Source organism: Panthera onca, chromosome A1 (assembly GCF_046562875.1).
Source record: "Panthera onca isolate mPanOnc1 chromosome A1, mPanOnc1 haplotype 2, whole genome shotgun sequence".
Lineage (NCBI taxonomy): Eukaryota > Metazoa > Chordata > Mammalia > Carnivora > Felidae > Panthera > Panthera onca.
The window spans coordinates 154,961,028-154,980,468 of NC_138339.1; the positions used below are offsets into that span (position 1 = coordinate 154,961,028).

The 19,441-nt window shown below is 41.5% G+C and overlaps 1 protein-coding gene across 2 annotated transcripts in view; it reads right to left on the reverse strand.

Annotated features, from left to right (window-relative positions):
- PGBD2 (piggyBac transposable element derived 2) overlaps nt 1–2,519 on the reverse strand; it is a 35,019-nt gene extending 32,500 nt beyond the window's left edge. For both annotated transcript variants that reach the window (XM_060636559.3, XM_060636556.3), the window contains exon 1: nt 2,377–2,519. The gene's annotated coding sequence lies outside the window, so the exon portion shown is untranslated. The remainder of the gene's footprint in view (nt 1–2,376) is intronic.
- Nucleotides 2,520–19,441: the final 16,922 nt, after the last annotated feature.

Consider the following 19,441-nt stretch of genomic DNA (forward strand, 5'->3'; position numbering starts at 1 on the left):
CAAAATCTAAAATGATGTGAGGCTCTCTGCAATCTCTATTTCTAACTGTAGGTATCCATACATTTTGCTGCAGAAATCCTGTGTTTGATTAGGGGTGCTTTAGTATGACTTTGATAAAATCCAAACACGTCTGGCCAGTTTGGGGTCAGATAATGTGACCTGCTTACCATTGCACAGTCATGCCTAACCCTCAGCAGCTCAGCTCATTACCTTTTTCTCTGTTGTGCCCTAGGCGGTCCTCTTCCACTCACTGACATTCAGTGACAGCCCCCAATCAGTCATTCTGACACTGGCCCATCCTCACAATCTGCCAAGGAGCTTCCCAGATCACAACTGCACAGGCCTTGGTATTAGATCAAGGCCACTAAACAGCCTGGTCCTGAGCCTTCCCCTACCGAGCCCCTGCCTAGGCTCAGGCCACCCTATGTCCTGCAATGTGCTTATCTAAGTCAAGAGTTACTGTATGTTGACCTCACCAAGTGCCCCCATGGCCAGGCAGTTGCCTGGTAAATTTATTCACCTTTATATCCCCAGAAGCCAACACAACTCCTGGCATGCAGTATGCACCCAATAAATACTTGCCGAACTGAACAAATGAGCAAATGGCCATAGTTCAGGGAACCTAATCCACCTTATCAGGCCTTCATTTTCATCTTCACCTTTTGACTTTCAGTCACTTATTCAGAACAGAACTAGGAACTCTTGATATATGATTGACCCTTACCAAAATATACTTATAAAGATTCTCTGAAACTGTGAGAAATAAGCCCTCTATTTTTTTTTTTTTTTTTTAGCAAAGGAATATTTTTAAAGATTATAGGCAGAATACGACACAATCACTTGGACATTTTAACAAGCTTATTCTGACTGTGGTGCAGCCAACTGAGGGCACCAAAGCAAGTACAGGTAGACAAAAGGCAGGATGGTGGTTCCCATAGAGAAAAGTGGGCCAGCCCAGGGAGAATTCAAAAAGGTAACCAAATCTGTATTGACTGCAGGCTAGAGCTGGGGGAAGAGCTGACAAGGGATGCCTTCCCCAGGAGTGTCTGGGTGGCTAGGGTAAGGTGATGTCATTCACAGAAATTGGGGGCACTAGAAGAGGACCAGATGTGAGTGAGCTCAAGGTGCCTTATGCTCATATTGAGGCAGAAACGCTTTTGAGATAACCCAGAAACGTATCATGTAGGCCACAGGCTAAGCAAGTCTGGGACAGAGAAATGACCTGGGCTGGACCTGGGTTTGCTCAAAACCACAACAATCCTTAAAGCCACAAGAGATCACCCAGGGAAGATGCCCAGACTGAAAGAGCAGATGGCCAAGGAGGGCATCTTCAGAGATTTGAGGACAAAAGGAGATAGGCCTGATAAGTAGAAGGAGAATCAGGAGAGGCTGGCTAGGACCAGGATGGGTCAAGGCACAGAGGATGACCAAAGCTGCCACTCTCTATTGGGCCTGGCAGGGAGGAAGAAAAGACCCTCTGATTTGAGATCTGGTGCTTCCAATGCCACTCTGAAGGGGAGAGAGCCTCTACTGGTTAAAATGTAAATTTGTCCAATGAAACAACTAAATGCAACTAAATACTGACTTGGATCCTATACCACAGAAAAGAAATGGGCTAGACAAACAGACTGATCTGAATAGAACCTGTAGATGTTAGTGTCCTAGTTTTGCGGTTCTGTTAAATTAGATGTTAACATTTGGGGAGTCCAAGTGAATAGAATGAGAATTCTTTGTACTAGTTTCTAAACTTTTTCTTAATTCTGAAATTATTTCGAAAATATTTCTTTAATAAGACATTTTACAAATGTAAATGCCTCAAAGTTGAGCCACGTGCAAAACGGCTGGGGAAAAGCCTTTGTGAGACACCAGCCCCCTCCCCTCCTCTTCCCATTACAAAATCAAACGGAGAATAGGAAAACAAAAGGCACTCCGCGAACGCAGAGGCAGGCAGAAGCACCCAGCAAGTCCCCGCTCAGGGTCACCCCTCCCTGAGGGTGCTCCCTCCCCTGAGGGAGCGCGACCCGAGACTCGCCCCCTACCAGGTCTCTCCGCAGCAGGGACTCCGCCCACAGGTGGCGACCACTCAACTCCCGTACATCCTGCTTCAGCGCATTCCCGCCCAGCCCAAAGGTTCTAGGTTCTCTCGGCTGAGTCCGCACCGCCCTCAGCCCGCCTCCCGCCCTACAGCGGGAGTGCCGCTGTTCGGCCTTAGGAGCCCAGACGCCCATTGTCCCCATACCAGTCCCTTGTAACCACTATCCGCGCGCGGCGCTGAGGGCCAAAGCCTGGGATGCCGTTGAGAAAACGCAACGCCAGGCCCCACCGCTCCCGAACCCAAACCAGGGCGGTCCGCAACGCGAGCGGGCCGACGCCTACCTGCGCGCCGTGCGGGCTGAAGGCTAGCTGAGCTGCGCTGGACACAGCGCGAGGCAGGGAACCCCAAAGCGCCGGGCCGCGCCCGCCTCGGGCGTCGCGGCCGCGCAACGTCCGGCACCAGAGCGCTCTGGGCGCCTGGGCTTGCCTTCTGTGTCCCGCCCCAGTCACGCCCACGACCACGCCCCCGACCACGCCCCAACCCGAGCAACCACAGAGAGGCCAGGGCCTCCGCAGAGCCTAGAGGGACCTTGGAAGTACCGGTCTGAGCTGCAGAAGTGTCCGGAGAATCTCCTATTTGCTCCGCTCACACTGCTCTCTCCCGTGCTAGTCTAGGCACTTTTCTCGCCCCTGGTCACAAAAGCAGGAGGCTTTTTTCTATCTAGGATGGTGGTTCTGTAAACAGAATGAGTTGGGGGGGGGGGCTCTGGAAAAGTACAAACTTCGCTTTCTCTACATAAGAAAAGTCATTTTAAGACCCTGACCATCTTGTGAAAGAATTTAAAAGCAAACAGCCGCTATCAAGCCAGAAGATACCCTAGTCACGTAAGGGACAACATAATCAGTGCTAAAACTCCCAGTGCTGACTCAAAAGTGAAGACTGACCTGACACACATACTTGAGTTAACTTTACAGAATCTAAACCACTTTGAGCACTCAGGTACAAGACCTATTGAAGCCATTGAATTGATAATGCTCATCTGGTTGGACCTTGTGAGTTCAACCTGGACACAGTCAACTTAAGATGACTTTTACCCTAATTCCTTGTTGTCTTCCCCATTGTGCAAGCCTTTCAGGAGTATGCATGCTCCCTTAGCTTAAAATTTACCCAATTTTGTTGTTCAAGGAGACTCTCTTGGGAAAGACCACCCTTTACCTGTTGCAAGTAAAACTCTTACTCTTCCTATTCTTTGGGTTCGTTGTGTATTTTGGCTCCACATCCACCAAGAGGTGAACTTAGTTTTGGGTAACAGTTTTCCAGACCAATAGCTGCTTCACCTGGGAACTTGGTAAAAAAGCAAATCCTGGAGTTCCACCCCAAACCTACTGAATCAGAAACTGAGGGCAGGCCCAACATCCCTTGAGGTGATCCTGATACAAAGTAGGTTTTGAAAACCACTGGTCTGTGACAAGTTTTCTCAACCTCCATACTCTGGACATTTTGGCCTGGATAATTCTCTGTTGTGAGGGTCTGTCCTGTGCTTTATGGGTAGAGTCACCATAAAATACAAGGTGACCAGTTAAATTTGATTTTCAACTAAACAACAGTGTTAATTTAAGATTCAAATTTAACTGAGAGTCCTGTATTTTATTTGGAGACACTACCCTACATGTATTTTTATTTGCTAAATCTGAAAATTCTGATTATAGGATATTTGAACATCCCTGTCCTCTATTAGGTGCCAATAGCACACCACACCCTTGCCCCTCCAGTTATGACTACTAAAAATGTCTCCAGTATGCTCATTGTTAAATAAAAAATTCATCTGACTAAATTTAAAGATCTAAGTTGTTTTATTAAATCATTCACAAATTGGGGAGCATTCCCTCTAGCAAATGGAGGAAAGTTCTGAGGAGTTATACAAAATTGAAGTTTTTTTATAGAAGAAAGGTGGGGCAAGAAAATTACTAGCAAAGGAAAAGGATTGTTCCTAGAAAGGCCACTTTCCTTGTGGGTAAAGGCAAAGGGTTTTATTGTGGAATTGACCTCATCTGCCTTTGGGGGATGGAGAGGGCCTATTATGGAAAACTGGCACTGATCAAAAAAAATTCCTGACTTACCAGTAAACAAACACTACATTTCTGGGCGAGGTTGAAATTGCAATTTTTAAATTTTTTTTTGTTTACAATTTATTTTCTTTTTTCTTTTTTTAATTTTTTTAACATTTATTTATTTTTGAGAGACAGAGGCAGAGCATGACCAGGGGAGGGGCAGAGAGAGAGAGAGAGAGATACAGAATCTGAAGCAGGCTCCAGGTTCTGAGCTGTTTGTTAGCCCAGAGCCTGATGCGGTGCTCGATGCAGGGCTCGAACTCAGGACTGCAAGACCGTGCATGACCCAAGCTGAAGTTGGAGGCTCAACTAACTGAGCCACCCAGGTGCCCCTATTTTCTTTCTTTAAGAAATCTCCACACCCAATGTGGGGCTCAAACTCATAACCCTGAGATCAAGAGTTGCATGCTCTACTGACTAAGTCATCCAGGCACCCCAAATCTGCAATTAGATTGGTATTAATCCCCAATGTAGGAACTCAATCTAAGTGACACATTTTGAGCCTGTGGTTTCCTTTTTAACACCAAGGAGGCAAAATTCCTCCTCTACTCCAACCCACCTCTACCTTCACAGCTTGAGAATTACTGCTTTATGAGATACATGGGACAGCGTACTTCACAGAAAAGGGTGACTTGGCCTTAAAGGCTCTGTCTAAACACAAATATTCTTGGGAACAACCTATGTTAAACATCCAAGAGAGTCAAGTAGCAAAGGTTTTGCATTTGCTTGTCTACCCTGGCAATTCTCCAGAAGATATTTTTTGTTTGGTTGGTTTTGTCACTGTTTGTAAAAATAAAATCAAAATGGTGTCACTTAAGTTAAGGCCTGAAGTCAGTAAACCAACAATTATTACCTAACCTAACTGCAGTTTCAACTCTGCAGAAATGTAAACTTTAATCAGTCAACATGGGGATTTCCTGGTCAGTGCTAGGAAATTTACTGAGAGACCCCGTCAGTACCCCTTAGGAGGACAACCTTGCCTAAAATAATGGGTTCATGGACAATAATTTCCTTTTTGTCAATTCCTCTCTATCTTTAAAAACCTTTCCCAGGGTGCCTGGGTGGCTCAGTTGGTTAGCATCTGACTTCAGCTCAGGTTATTATCTCATGGTTTGGTTCAGTTCCTGACCTCAAGCCCACATCAGCGCAGAGCCCACCTTGGATCTTCTGCCCCCACCCCCCTGCCCCTACCCCACTCATTCATGCTTTCTCTCTCTCTCTTTCAAAAATAAATTAAAAAACGTTTAATTTTTTTTCCCTTTTATGTAGACCTTTGGAACTCCCCTCTACTTTCCAGACAGGATGCTGTGTGATTCGTGAATCAATATATAAAGCCAATTAGATTTTTAAATTTATTCTGTTGAGTTTTTGTTATTTAACAGATTTGGTATCAGCAGTGTCATTTGAAGCAAACTTTTGGCAACATTCAGGGACAATGCAAAATAAATAAATAAATAAATAAATAAATAAATAAATAAATAAACATGCTCTCCATGAATCCTTTGAAGTCCCTGTCCTTCTCACATTTCCAAGGGCTATAAGTAAGTTCTTCTCAGTTCTGACTTCCACACTTTCTGCATTCAAACTTTCAAATCTAATTGGCATTCTTTTACAAGGCACATCAACTTGAGCTGCCAGGAGATATTCCCAGAGGCAACTGAGCTTCCATAAATATGGAACCCAGTTGATCTGCCATGTTTGCCTGGTGCCCAACTGAGCTGGCAGAGGATGTTCCCAGGGCCAACCTCTAACCTTTCAGACCACAATTGCCTGGGTAGAAAACCTCAACAGTTTCCATGGGAATTGGTGATAGTGTGCACATAAGGCATTCTTGTGACCAGGAGGCACTAACATTTTGTGGTTACTGTCAATACATTAAGGTGCACACGTGGGGTGCCTGGGTGGCTCAGTCAGTTAAGCGTCTGCCTTCAGCTCAGGTCATGGTCTCGCGGTCTGTGGGTTCGAGCCCCGCGTCAGGCTCTGTGCTGACAGCTCAGAGCCTGGAGCCTGTTTCAGATTCTGTGTCTCCCTCTCTCTCTGACCCTCCCCTGTTCATGCTCTGTCTCTCTCTGTCTCAAAAATAAATAAAGGTTAAAAAAATATTTTTAAAAAGGTGCAGATGTTCTTCTTGTTTTATGTAGATAAGGGCTATTGCTAACGGGCATTTCCGAGACCAAAAAGCTGCAAAATTGGGGGGTGTGAGTTTAGGACTGAAAGTCTATTAGATCATTTGCTACTTCAAGAAGACTCTTATGTTAGGATAAGTTGGTCATGGAATGGGTTAGGTTCACACTAGTTTGCCCGCCAACTGCAAGAAAATCTCCATGCAACAAGATTTATTGTAAAACATGCACAATCCTCCATCCAGCGGCACATCCCTTTTAGGTAGTAGTTCAAGTCTGAGAACCCCAAAGGCTTAGCTAATGGATCCTTAAATTCTAGATTCAAGCATGACACCTTCCAGCATACCAATTTATTTTATGTCCAAGAACTATAGTCCTGAAAGTTGCAGATATTTACAAAAACAACAAAATCTTACTAAGCATGTCTTGTGTCCTGAGGAATTTGGCTTGGTAACCATCAGATTGGGGGCCCCCAAATAGGGCAGAGAAGAAAAATGAGTTGCAAAATGAACAAACCTTTTAGAATGTCTAAAAGAAAGTTTCATTTGAACCAGAGTTGAGACAGCTGCCCAAGAAACACCATCTTCCCAAAGAAGGGAGTGCTCTGGAAAATGAAGTTTTTACAGGGTTATATACTTTTTATATCTTGTAAGAGCTCACATATTATAGACTAACATATAGGCAGGAATCACAAGTAGTAACATCAAGGAATGCAGGGATAAGAAGCATTGTCTTTAAGGACAAGATAGTTTTCCTTTAGAATACTCATTTACAAAGCAAATATACAATGCATGCTTGAAGGACTTGAATACAGTTTCAACTCCCTCAGATATGTAGCCTTTAACCAGTCACCAGGGAGATTTGTTGGTCAGTTTTAGGAAATTTAATGATAGACACTCTCTGTTCCCCTCAGGAGGGCAACCTTGCCTACAACAATAAATTCTTTGCTAATAATTTTCTTTTTTCTACTTTTAAAAACCTTTTCTATAGATTTTTGGACATCACATCTACTTGCTATACGTGGAGCTGCCTGATCCATGAATAAATTTATAAAGCTAAACAGGTCTCTAAAATTTACTTGGTTGAATTCTTGTTATTTAACATTGTAAAGTGTGTTACAAAACATAAGTTATATATAAGAAATATATACATAAGAAATATAAGTTATGACAATTTGTGACATCCTCAGCCAATGTTACACTCAAGTTTGTCATTGTTCATTTCACTTATATGCAGTGAGGCCATGGACACCAGATACAACAGAGAACAAAATGTGCTTGTTCTCATGGACTCACTTTCTAATAGGGGAGGCACTCAAGAAACAAGTAGTATGTAATGTGTCAAAATGTGGTTTATTTAACACATTTTTGTGGTATTGCTTTATTTAGCAAGTTAAGAGGATAAGGAATGATCGCTATAAGGGTGGGGTGCTATTTTAGGTAATGTAAAGGTAGTGTTTCTCAGATTACTTTACTCCCCAGAACCTGTGTCTCATTTGTTCCTTCATTCAACAAATGTCTAATGAATAGCACTCTGTGACACTCATTCTTCTCCTCTAAGCACTGTAGTTAAAACAGTGAGGAAAAAAAACCCACACCTTTTCTTCATGGTACTTACATTCCAGTGAGAAAAACAATAAACAAACAAGTAAAATATATGTTAGAGACTGCTATGGAAAAAAATAAAGTGGGAAAGGGAATAGTAAATCCAGTTTTACATAGTGTGGTCAGGGAAGACCTCACTGTGAAAACTATATCTGAGTGAAAAGCCAAGAGATATGAAGAACAAACCATTCAGAATTCAATAGGAAAAATAATTTAGGCAAAAAGAATGGCATGTTCAAAAGCTCTGGAGTGAAAGCATGCTTAGCAAGTTTGAGGAACAGCATGACAAGCTGAGTGAATAAGGAGAGTCAAAGAAATGAAGTCAGCCAGGAGGAGATCAAAGTTCACTCTTTGAAGACGACAGGGTACTCTATATGTAAAACCCAAAAGATTCCACCAAAAAGCTGCTATAACTGATTTATGAATTCAGCAAAGTTGCAGGATATAAAATCAACACACAGAAATCGGTTGCATTCCTATGCAAAGAGAAATCACGGAATCGATCCCATTGACAATTACACCAAAAACCATAAAACACCTAGGAATAAATCTAACCAAAAAGGTGAAAAAATCTATACACTGAAAACTATAGAAAGCTTAAGAAAGAAATTGAAGGAGACACAAAAAAATGGAAAAATATTCCATGCTCCTGGATTGGAAGAACAAATATTGTTAAAATGTCAATACTACCAAAAGCAATCTACATATTGAGTGTAATACCCATCAAAATAACATGAGCATTCTTCACAGAGCTAGAACAAACAATCCTAAAATTTTTATGGAACCAGAAAAGACCCTGAATAGCCAAAGCAATCTTGAAAAAGAAAACCAAAGCAGGATGCATCACAATCCCGGACTTCAAGCTATACCACAGACTGTAATCATCAAGACAGTATGGTACTGGCACAAAAACAGACACTCAGATCAGTAGAACAGAATAGAGAACCCAGAAATGGACCCACAAACGTACGGCCAACTAATCTTTGACAAAGCAGGAAGGAATATCCAATAGAATAAAGATAGTCTCTTCAACAAATGGTGCTGGGAAAACTGGACAGTGACATGCACAAGAATGAACCTGAACCACTTTCTTACACCATACACAAAAATAAACTCAAAATGGATGAAAAACCTCAATGTAAGACAGAAAGCCATCAAAATCCTCAAGAAGAAAGCAGGCAAAAACCTCTTTGATCTTGGCCACAGCAACTTCTTACTCAACACGTCTCTGGAGGCAAGGGAAACAAAAGCAAAAATGAACTACTGGGACCTCATCAAAATAAAAAGCTTCTGCACAGGGAAGGAAACAATCAGCAAAACTAAAAGGCAACCGACAGAATGGGAGAAGATATTTGCAAACGACATATCAGATAAAGGGTTGGTATCCAAAATCTATAAAGAACTTATCAACCTTAACACCCTAAAAACAAATAAACCAGTGAAGAAATGGGCAAAAGACATGAATAGACACTTCTCCAAAGAAGACATCCAGATGGCCAACCAACACATGAAAAAATGCTGAACTTCACTCATCATCAGGGAAATAAAAATCAAAACCACAATGAGATACCACCTTGCCCCTGTCAGAATGGCTAACGTTAACAACTCAGGCAACAACAGATGTTGGCGAGGATGCGGAGAAAGAGGATCTCTTGCATTGTTGGTGGGAATGCAAGCTGGTGCAGCCACTCTGGACAATAGTATGGAGATTCCTCACAAAACTAAAAATAGAACTACTCTATGACCCAGAAATTTCACTACTAGACATTTATGCAAGGGATACAGGTGTGCTATTTCAAAGGGACACATGCACCCCAATGTTTATAGCAGTACTATCAACAATAGTCAAAGTATGGAAAGAGCCCAAATGTCCATCGATGGGTGAATGGCTAGAGAAGATGTGGTATATAGATACAATGGAGTATTACTCGGCAATCAAAAAGAATGAAATCTTGTAATTTACAAGTATGTGGATGGAACTGGAGGGTATTATGCTGAGTGAAATTAGTCAGAGAAAGACAAATATATGACTTCACTCATGTGAGGACTTTAAGAGACAAAGCAGATGAACATAAGGGAAGGGAAACAAAAATAATATAAAAACAGGGAGGGGGACAAAACATAAGAGACTCATAAATATGGAGAACAAACACGGTTACTGGAAGGGTTGTGGGAGGGGGGATGGGCTAAATGGGTAAGGGGCACTGAGGAATCTACTCCTGAAATCATTGTTTCACTATATGCAAAGAAATTTGGATGCAAATTTTTAAAAATTAAAATAAAGAATTATAGTGAGAAAAAAAGGAAATTTAAAAAAAGGAAATGAAGTCAGAGGGGTAATAAATAATGTGCCTGATGTGTGGGGTCTTATAGGCCATTGCCAGCTTCAGTGTTCACTCAATGTTAAAGCAGAGGAAGAATGCAGTCTAATGTAGATTTTAGAAGTGCCCTATGAGGTGAAGCAGAGCAAGAAGCCAGATGGGATGCTACTACACTTGTTCATATCAGTCATAATGGACAGGCCAATGGACTAGGGTGCTTATGATAAAGAGGGAGAGAATTAGGGTTACTCTGGACATTCTTTCAAAGTAGAGGCAAAAGGATTTCCTTCTAGATTCAATGTAGAAGATGAGAGAAAGGAGTCAAGGAAGACTCAAAGTGTTGGCTTTCACGGGACAACAGTGTTGACATAAACTGAGAAAGGAGGGATGACAGAAGAACAGGTTTCATGTGAGGCCAGGACTTTGGTGTTAGACATATTAGATATCTTGCTTAGCAAGTTAGTGTAGGTGACTGACTTATCTTTTCTAGGAGATAAATACCTATCTAGTTCATAACCAACCTTTCTCCAAATTAACAAGCAGGATCTCTAGCTAAGCCATTTTCTCCTGTGTAAGTGTTCAGTTGAAAATCTGAGACCCTCCTTGGTTGACAAGATTGTTCTACTCAGAATCAGGAAATGGAAATATTCACAACCTCTAGCTAAGTCAGAATTTAACCTGGGGAGGTATTACACAAAGACCTCTCCCTTCACCCTGGCTTCCTACCTCTCTCCTTCTCAGATAATAGAAAGGGCATAAGGAAGAACTTTATTATTCATATGGCAATACATGTCCTAGAGACTGTGACTCCATTTATGAATGAGCTCAAATGGGGAATGGAAGAATAAAAAAATGACAGGCTAATACTTTTCCAGAATAACTCAGCTTACCAACCACCAGAAACATCATATCCCTACTGTGGTCTACTAAGGATTATAGAGATATGGAGTAGGGGGATCCTAGGATAAAGGGAGAAATAGGTTTAAATCAAAATGAGAGAGAAAAAATAGTCATGGAAAGATGGACTGAGGTAAAGAGAGGGAAGAGGGGAATTATAGAGTGGTGGGTTCCAGATGGTGAACCCATTTAGTAGATCAGGTCTTATCTCCTTTTCTGAGATGTCTCCTTAGAGTGCATTGAGAAATTTTCTTTTTAATATAAAGACTCTTGCTTTGCTCGCAGTATTGAATGTCTTAATTATCACTTAGTGTGATTCATGGTGCTCCCTCAAAACATACATCCACTCAGATCCTCAACATTTGACATTATTTGGAGTAAGTGTCTTCACAGATGTTATTTAAAAAAGATCTTGAGATGAGATCATCCTGGATTAGGATGTGGCCTAACCAGTAATGGATGTCCTTACTTTCCTTGGCTTCTGGTACATTATGCCAATCTATACCTTTGTCTTCACATGGCTTTCTGACTGTGTCTTTGTATGTTCTCTCCTTTTCTATTATAAAAACATCCACTGTTACCCTCCCTCTGAGTTTTAAATCATTGCTCCTACTATTCTGGCCAAAAATAAATAAATAAAAGTAAATGGTTCTATCATTTTAGTTTAGGGCATAGCATATTGGGGTTTTAGTTATCCTGTTTTAGAATGGTTTAAGTCAGTTTTGTAGCTTATTTTTACTTCAAATGGAGATTTTTATAGCCTTGGTTAAAATTTTACTCTATTCCTTTCTTCTCTTAAACAAGTTTTGTGCCATATTTTACTAAGTTAATCATGTGACAACAATGACTGTGATAACATTTACCAACACTTATATATGTTTCTTTTTTTCTACACAAAAGTTTTGGTTTTTTTTTTTTAAGTTTTGGTTAAATTCCAGCTAGTTAACATACAGTATAATATTTGTTTCAGGTTTACAATACAGCAATTTAACACTACCATACAATATCCAGTGCTCATCACAAGTGCTCTCCTTTATCCCAATAACCTATTTAACCCACTCCCCACTCGCCTCCCTTCTGGTAACCAAAAGTTTGTTATCTTTAGTTAAGAGTCTTTTTTCTTGGCTTGCTTCTCTCTTTCTTTATTCACTTTGTTAATTTGTTTTGTTTCTTAAATTCCACATAGGAGTAAAATCATATGGTATTTGACTTTCTCTGACTGAATTATTTCACCTAGTATAATGATCTCTAGCTCCATTCATGTCATTGCAAATGGCAAGACTTCATTCCTTCTACAACTGAGTAATATTCCATTATAAATAAATATAAATAAGTATAACATATCATCTTTCTCCATTCAAAAGTCAATGGGCATATGGGCTGTTTCCATAATTTGACTATTGTAGATAACGCTGCTATAAATTTCTGTGTGCATGTATCCCTTTGAAATAGTATTTTTGTATTCTTTGAGTAAATACATAGTAGTGTACATGCTGGATCATAGAGCTTCTATGATCTGTCATATACTTCTGTTTTTAACTTATTGAAGAACCTGCATACTATTTTCAGTAGTGGCCAAACCAGTTTGCATTCCCTACAAAAGTGAAAGAGGGTTCCCCTTTCTCCACATCCTTAGCAACACCTGTTGTTCCTTATGTTGCAATTTTAGCCATCCTAACAGGTTGTGAGGTGGTAGTTCATTGTGGTTTTGATTTGTATTTCCCTGATGATGAGTGATGTGGAGCATCTTTCCATGTGTCCATTGGCCATCTGGATGTCTTCTTTGGAAAAATGTCTGTTCATGCCTTTTGATCCATTTGTTAATTGGGTCATTTGCTTTTTGAGTGAGTTTCATAAGTTCTTTATATATTTTGGATACTAACCTTTTATCAGATATATCATTTACAAATAACTTCTCTCATTCTGATTGTTGCCTTTTGGTTTTGTTGAGCCTTCCCTTTGTTATACAGAAGCTTTTTATCTTGAATGAAATCCAAATAGTTCATTTTCCCCTTTGTTTCCTGTACCTCAGAAGATGTATCTAGAAACAAGTTGCTAGGGCCGGTGTCAAAGAATATAATGTCTGTGTTCTCTTCTAGGATTTTTCTGGTTTCAGATCTCACATTTTGGTTGTTCATCAATTATGAATTTATTTTTGTGTATGATACAAAAAAGTGGTCTAGTTTTATTCTTTCACATGTAGCTGTCCCGGTTTCCCAATACAATTTGTTGAAGGGACTGCCTTTTTCTCATTGGATATTCTTTACAGCTTTGTCAAAGATTAATTGACAATATATTTATGGACTTATTTCTAGGTTTTCTATTCTGTTCCATTGATCTACATGTATATTTTTAGGCCAGTACCATACTGTTTTGATCACTGCAGCTTTCTAAAAAAGACTTGAAGTCTGGAATTGTGATGACTCTAGTTTGATTTTTTTATTTTTTTCTTTCTTATTATTTTAGTGACAATGAAATGTAGCTTTATTTACTTTTCATTTTTTTTCTTTTTTTAAAGTTTTTATTTAAGTTGTAGTTAGTGAGCATATAGTGTAATATTGGTTTCAAGAATAGAATTTAGTGTTTCATCCCTTACATATAATACGCACTGCTCATCTCAACAAAAGCCCTCTTTAGTACTCATCACCCATTTAGACCATCCCCCACCCACCTCCCTTCCAGCAACCCTCAGTTTATTCTACATAATTGAGTCGGGACATCTGGATGGCTCATTTGATTGAGCATTGACTCTTGATTTCATCTCAGGTCATGGCCCCAGACTCTTGGGATCAAGCCCCACATCAGGCTTCACGCTGGGCATGGAATCTGCTTAGGATTGTCTCTCTCTCCTTCTCCCCCACTCTCTCTCTCTCTTTCAAATAAACAAAGAGTCTCTTATTGTTTGTCTCCATCTTGTTTTCTCTTTCCTTAAGTTCATCTGTTTCATTTCTTAAATTCCACATGAGTGAAATCATATAGCATTTGCCCTTCTCTGACTGAATTACTTCATTTAGCATTATAAACACACACACACACACACACACACACACACACACACATCTTCATCCATTCATCAGTCAATGGACATTTGCGCATTTTCCATACTTTGGTTATTGTTAGTGCTGCTATAAACATTGGGGTGCATGTGCCCCTTTGAATCTGTGTTTTTCCATCCTTTGGGAAAATACCTGGTAGTGCAATCAGTGTGTTGTAATGTACTTCTATTTTTAAGTTTTTGAGGAACCTCCATACTGTGTTCCAAAGTTGCTGCACTAGTTTGTATTCACACCAACAATGGAAGATGGTTACCCTTTTTCCATACCCTTGCCAACATGTGCTGTTTTCTGTGTTATTAATTGTAACCAATCTGAGAGGTATGAGGTGGTTATCTCACTGTGATTTTCATTTGTATTTCCCTGATAATGAGTGACATTGAGCATCTTTTCATGTGTCTGTATCCATCTGTATGTATACATTGGAAAAATGTTTAGATTAAAGGAGTTAATATGGTAGAGGAGCAGTGGAACCCTATGCATGCTTCATCCTGTGAACACAGCCAGATAAATATCAAACCATATTGAATGGCCAAGAAATTGATCTGAGGTCTGAGAGAACAGCACATCTAGAGGTAGGAAAACAGCTACATCATGGAAGGTAGGAGCTGCAGAGAGCTGAGTTGGTGGAGAAAAGAAGGGAAGTGCTGTGGAGGGGAGGGAGTCCTGATCACGGAGAGAGGAGCAAAAGAGAAAGAGGAAGAAAGAGTGAAAGCACATGCAGGTGACTGCATAAGAAAAACTCTTCCCCAAAACCAATGACTAGGAAAAGGAGAGGGATCTATTACCACAAGTTATTATAAGCAGGGAGCACAAAATTTGGAGTTTTAGTAGTCCACTTTTTGGCCAGGTCATGCTTCAGGAGGCTTAGTGGTGCTCTCATGGGGAAGGAGGGCAGAGATCCATAAGCAAGCAGTGTGGTCTAAGGATCCCCTGGGTCGTACAGGGAGAAAAATTTCCCCTCCTTGGAGTGCATTTGGGAATGGCGGCATGATCTTTCTGGGTACGAAAGGAACCAGCAGCACCACTGGACTGTCCTGTTCCCTGGCATAGGAACAAAGACACTGGCTGAGGACAGCAAACCTGGTGCTAGCTTGTCCTGTGCTTTACCATAAACTCTGAACTGATCCACAGTCATGTGATCACTTTTCTAGGACAAACTGGCAAACAGAGAAAGCGTAGCAAGACTCTCCCCCAGAGGATCACTGTGGGCCCCTGTTGTCTGGGTCCCTAAAATTCGGAGTTTGCAGTTTTGAAACCCGGCCATGTGTCTGGGATAAAACACAGGAGTGTTGTGCTACCTGGTAGGCAGACAGAACAATGGACACAGGCAGGGTGAAGACAGGGATCTGGTGGAAGCTGGGGACATAAGAGAAGTGATTGCCGGTTCTTCTGTGAGAACTTCCTAAAGGGTGTCAACTCCCTGCTCTGTGCACCAAAGAGTGGGGCAATGCCATTCCCCCTCCCCCCTCCCCATCCATCAGCACTGACCAACTTTAGTGACCAAAACAGCACCACCAAGGGGAGGCTGGAGCTGCTTACACTGAACGTCAGCCCCCTGAAGGAGGTGCATCTCCACTTGAGGGAGTCCACCTGAGAATCACGGCAGGCTCCACTCCCAGAAGCCCAGCACAAACCCCTCTAAACCCACAAAGTCTACTGATCAGAGTGCTACATAGCCCCAGCTATAGGGGAAATAAGATCTAGCTACCTTTTTTTTTGTACCTCTTCTTAATATAGCTTTTATTTTCAGGAGAAGGCACAAACAGGCTTTCCTAACAATCACACACACACACACACACACACACAACAGTGATCCAGACAAAATGACAAAATAGGGAAATTCACCCCAAAAGAAAGAATATGAAGAAGTCATCTCCATGTGTTTAATCAACACAGATATAAGTAAGATATCTGAACCAGAAGTTAAAACAATAATCATAAGGTAACTAGCTGAGCTTGAGAAAAGCACAGAAGACACTAGAGAAACCCTTATGACAGAGATTTAAAAAAAAAAAAAACTAAACTAAACACTAGTCAAGCCAAAATTTAAAAATGCTATAACTGGGAAGGAGTTAAAATGGCAGAGTACTAGGGGGACTCTGGACTTGCCTTGCTCCTCAAACACAGCTAGATCAACACCAAATCATTTGAACACCTAGGAAATCAATTGGAGAATTAAGAGAACAATCTTCATGTCTTGAGGAAGAAAATGTGGCAGGTACAGGTGAGGGGACATGAAAAGGGGAAGCGAAAAGCCACGGAGCCACAAAAGGGAGGGAGCCTTTTCCAAAGAGAGGAGAAGAGAGGAAGAGAGAGCAGTGCATTGGGTTCACACAAGAAAAGCACTACCCGAAACCATTCACTGGGGAATCAGAAGGAACTGACTATCACAAGTTTTTGCAAACAGTTGAGCTAAAATTTGGAGGCTTTGAAAGTTTGTACCATTCTCCCAAGTAGAACCAAGGGGATAGCAGTGTTCCTGGGGAGAAGAAGGCCAGAGGCCTGAGAGCACACACTGGACAGTGTGGTGTGGGGATCCCCTGGGTCACACTGGGAGAAAACATTCCCCTTCCTGGAATGCATTTGGAAGAAGCTATATTGCCTCTCTGAAGACAAAAAAAAAGGCTAGTACCTTTGAGTAGTGCTTCAACAGCAGGGGACAGAGGCACAAGCAAAGGGTGGATACCTGGTTTCAGCTTTCCTCCGTGCTTCACCATAAACTCCAGGCACCTGTGCAGCATGCGATTGCTTTTCTGGGACAGAACAACACCAGGAACAGAACTGTGATGTTCTCCTCCAGAGAAAGGGAGAGGGTCCAGGCTTTGCTGTTTTTTTGTTTGTTTGTTTGTTTGTTTGTTTGTTTGTTTTTAAGATTTGAAGTTTTGAATCCTGGCTGCACACCAGAGATAAAACAAATACAAAAGAAGTGTGGCATCACGCATATTGGTGGCCCAGGCACAGAAAGGTTGAGGACAGGGATCTGATGGAAGCCTGAAACACAGGAGGGGGAGATCGTTCGCTGGTCTGTGAGGACCCCCCTGAATATCGGCAGACAAGACCTACCTTCCCCTGGGAAGAGAGAATGGGGTGACACCATCTTTCCCTTCTCCCCCACCCACAAGAACAGTCACAGTACAATGAGCAACACAGCGTCCCCAGGGGAGGCTGGAGCCACCTACACCAAACCCACCCTGCTGTGCCCTGCAGGGACATCTTCACTGGTGCAAGTCTGACTATAAGACAGTGCAGTGGGCCTCTCCCTCTGAGGGCCAACACAGCCCCCCCACCCCATCCCTGCATGTGCCAAGTCTACTATCATAGAGTACTCCAAAGCATCAGCTTCAATTCTGGTGGAAATAGGACCAGCCTTTCTTTTTTCTTTTCTTTTCTTTTTTCTTTTTTCTTTTCTTTTTTCTTTTCTTTTCTTTTCCTTCCTTTCCTTTCCTTTCCTGTCTTTTCCTTTTCTTTCTTTCTTTCTTTCTTTCTTTGCTTGTTTTATTTCCTTTTCTGATTTTTTTTGGATCAGGCTCCTTTATTTATTTATTTATTTTTCTTCTTTTTGCTTTCTTTCTTTCTTTCTTTCTTTCTTTCTTTTTTTGTCTTAAAGTTTTTTTGTTGGGTTGTTGTTGTTGTTTTTCCTTTTCCTTTTCTCTCTCTCTTTTTTTTTTTTTTTTTTTGGACCAGAACTTAAAAAAAATCAGTCTTATTTTAACAAGCAAATCAAAGAACAACTAGTTAAAAGTCTAAACATCCCACTGTAAGCAAGAAGGAACTCTGCAAAGGACTGAACTGGGGGAAAGAACAGCCAAATCACAGCAGCAGAGTTGCACATAGCACACACCAGAAACTCTTCCTGCAGCATCAGGCTCTGGACAGTGTATAACCCTTTCTTAATATATCATTACACTCAGGAGCAAGAAACATAACAAGTTTTCATAACACACAAAAGACAAAAACCTAGACAAAATGACAGATGGTAGAATTCTCCCTTAAATAAAGATGTAGAGGAAACCACAGGCAGGGATTTGCTCAAAATAGATTTATGATGGTACAGGAGTAGGGTGACCCTAGCTTTCCTCCTCCCGCAAACAGCTAGATAAATATCAAATCATTGTGAACACCCAAGAAATCAATCCGAAGTCTTAACAAAGCTGCACAGCTACAAACAGAAAAAAACTATCCTAGAAGGTAGGAACTGCAGAGAGTTTATTTGGGGGAGAAAGAGCTGTGGGCATTAGGGTGGAAAGGGATCCCCGATCATGAAGAGGAGCTAAGAGTGAAGAAAAAAGAGTGAAAACACATGCAGGGGACTGCACAAGAAAATTATTCCTCAAAACCATTGACATGGAAAAAGGAGAGGGTTTTGGTACTACCAGTTTTTTATAAACAGCAGAGTGCAGAGTCTAAAGTTTTGGAGGTCAGCATCTGGCAGTGCTCTGGTGAGGAAGCAGGGTAGAAACCCGAAAATGGCAGCAAGCTCTGAGGATCCTCTGGGTCACACAAAGAGAAGCGGTTCCCCTGTTGGAGTACATTTGGTAGAGGTGGTAAGGCCTCTCCACAAGCATAAGACATGGTGGGCACCATAGTGCTGTCCTGTTCACCAGTATAGGAACAAAGACACTGGCTGAGGGCAGCAAACACTGGTACTGGCTGTGTGTTGCAATTTACCATAAACTCTGAGCTACTGCCACTGTGCAGTTGCACGATTGCTTTCTGGGACAAGTCAGTACCTGCCACAGTGCAGCAAGACCCTCTCCCAGAGGATCAGCTTGAGTCCAGGCTACAGGGGTGTCTGAAGTGTGGGCTTTAGAAACATGAGATAGAACCCAGGAGGGCAGCACAACCTGACTGGCAGACAGCTCAGATACAGACAGGATGAAGGCAGGTTTTCCATCCCTAGCCCACCAACACCGACCTCTGTGAGCTAAACAGTGCCATCAAGTGGAGTACAAGAGCCCTTACACCAAGCTCCACCCCTCTGCATCCTCCAAGCACATCTCCCCTAGGGCAAGAAGGCCTGAGAATCAGAGCACCAGCAACCCCCACCCCCTGCCCACCAAGATAAATACCACAAATACTTTCCATGTACTAGGTCTACTAATCATAGATTGGTGCAAATCTTTGGCTCTAGAGGAAACAATTGATCTTCCTTTGGTTTTTTTCTTTTTTTTGCTTGCTTGTTTGTTTGTTTGTTTCCTGGACAAAGAGGAGCAAATTTTTATATTTTATTTTTTGTATTTTTAATTTGTTATCTTTTTAAATATTTTTTCTATCAAACTTGTCTTAACAAACAG